Source organism: Corvus brachyrhynchos, unplaced genomic scaffold (assembly GCF_000691975.1).
Source record: "Corvus brachyrhynchos isolate BGI_N302 unplaced genomic scaffold, ASM69197v1 scaffold31, whole genome shotgun sequence".
Classification (NCBI taxonomy): domain Eukaryota; kingdom Metazoa; phylum Chordata; class Aves; order Passeriformes; family Corvidae; genus Corvus; species Corvus brachyrhynchos.
Genome location: NW_008236196.1, coordinates 2,052,677 through 2,054,755, shown reverse-complemented (window position 1 = coordinate 2,054,755; position 2,079 = coordinate 2,052,677).

The following is a 2,079-nucleotide window of genomic DNA, read 5'->3' as shown; positions in this document are numbered from 1 at the left end:
AGCCCTGGCCGGGGCTGGTGCCAGGGTGGCGCACGGACACGCTCTGACAGACACAGACACAGATACATACATACACGTGTACATACTTACATACATGCATACATACATCTATATACATAAACACGGTGTGTGTGCGTGTGTATTGCAGTTTGCAACATCCTCGCGAGGAGAAGAGGAGAGGCAGGCCAGTGCCTCTGTATCAGTATCTCTCTCCTCTGGTGCCCAGTGACAAGACCCAAGGGCATGGCCTGAGGTTGTGCCAGGGGAGGTTTAGGGTGGATATTAGAAAAAGGTTCTTCACCCAGAGGGTGGCTGGGCACTGGAACAGGCTCCCCAGGGAAGTGGTCACAGCACCAGCCTGACAGAGCTCAAGAAGCGCTTGGACAATGCTCTCAGGCCATTGGTGGGATCCTGTGCAGGGCCAGGAACTGGACGTGATGAGCCTTGTCGTCCCTTCCAACTCAGCTCATTCTGTGATTTGAGATACGCGTGTGCGTATATCTGTGCGTGCACATGTGTGCATGGGTGTGTGTATGTAGGTACATGTATATGAAAGCACACACACGTGCATATTTACACACACACAAATACACCCCTGACTTCCCATCCCATTCAGGGTGGCCACACTGCTGCCTCCACCGCAGGGCAGGGGGCTGCTCTCCAGCACTCCCTGCCACAGGGGATGCCACCAGCTGCCTGTTGGTGCTGGCAGCCTTACGGTGGTGTTGCCACCACACAGAGTGCATCCAGGCTGGGTGGTGGCGAGGCTGGCCCCCCTCGTCCTGGCATGGGGTGGCTGCCAGGGCAGCTGGGATGGCTGAACCTGCTGCTGGTTGGTTGTGGCCCCTCACAGTCGTTTCTGGATGCACTGGGCTCTCTCTGCCAGAAAAAAGTAATCTGTGCTGCTGATAGCACCATGGCTTATTTTTAGAGGCTAGTGTGTTCTACTTTAGGGAGTGTTGCCAGAAATTCTATTTTATAGGCTAAAGGTAATTCCTTCTTCAAGGATATTCAAGTATCATTTCAAGGAAAATATATTTTCTGTAAAGCCCACAATATAGTGACTTCTGAAACCCATCCTTTCTGTAACTAACCTTGTGTGTGTTGCAATAGTTTGCCAAGTCTGAACATTGTAATTGAAATAATCAATGGATTATCTAATACTTTTTAGGAAACAATGTATGCCACAGAAAAGTCTTCTATAAATAGTTGCTGTGGATGGTGCTAAATGACTGATTTGATTTTGGTACAAGAATTTCTATTTGCACTTTGCAGCGTAGATATCTTGCAGAAATTAAATAATAAGACTGATGCAACTTCCTTGAGGACTGTTCTTAAAGTGGTTTTTTTTAACACTGTTTTTAATTTTTGTTTAGTCTTGTGGAAGCATATCTTTTACATCTTGCCAGTGTTGCAAATGAAGCTGTGGCATGGTGCTGGCAAAGGTGGATAGAAATTATAGGATAATAGCCTGGAAGTCTGCCAAATGATCTGAGATGAGGGAAGTAGTATTGGGAAGCCTGGCTCCATATATTTTGGGCACCCATATGTATAATATTGAGATTTTGTGCCATTTTGTCAATTCACAGCCAGAAACTCTTGGAGAAGGAAGGTCGTCGGTTTTTGATTGCTCGATTAAAGACTTTTAACATCTTTTTTTTGTAGGTCCAAAGTGAGAATACTTTGTAAGAAGTTTAATTATTGTATTACTAAAGACAGACTCTCTTGGGTTTTCATGCACTTCATGTTTTTTAACATCCTGTAAAACACTATTCCCAGTAGAGCATCAGATGTCACCTTCTAGACGAGAATTGTACTATCACCCTAAATGACCTTGACCCATAAACTCCATCTCTGGCCCGACCAGTGGATCATGGAAAGTGACACGCCGGACTTTGGTTTCTTATCTGTAGAATGAGGACAATAACTTGGGTCACATGGACAGGAACTTCTGTCACTGGAGAATCCCAGCCTGTTATTAGGCAAACCGGTTGCTTATTGCCCTATAAAGGTGCCTCATTACTGTAAACACGGCTGAGGAGAGCTAACAGTCAGTGTCTCATTAACAGAAGCAATCCC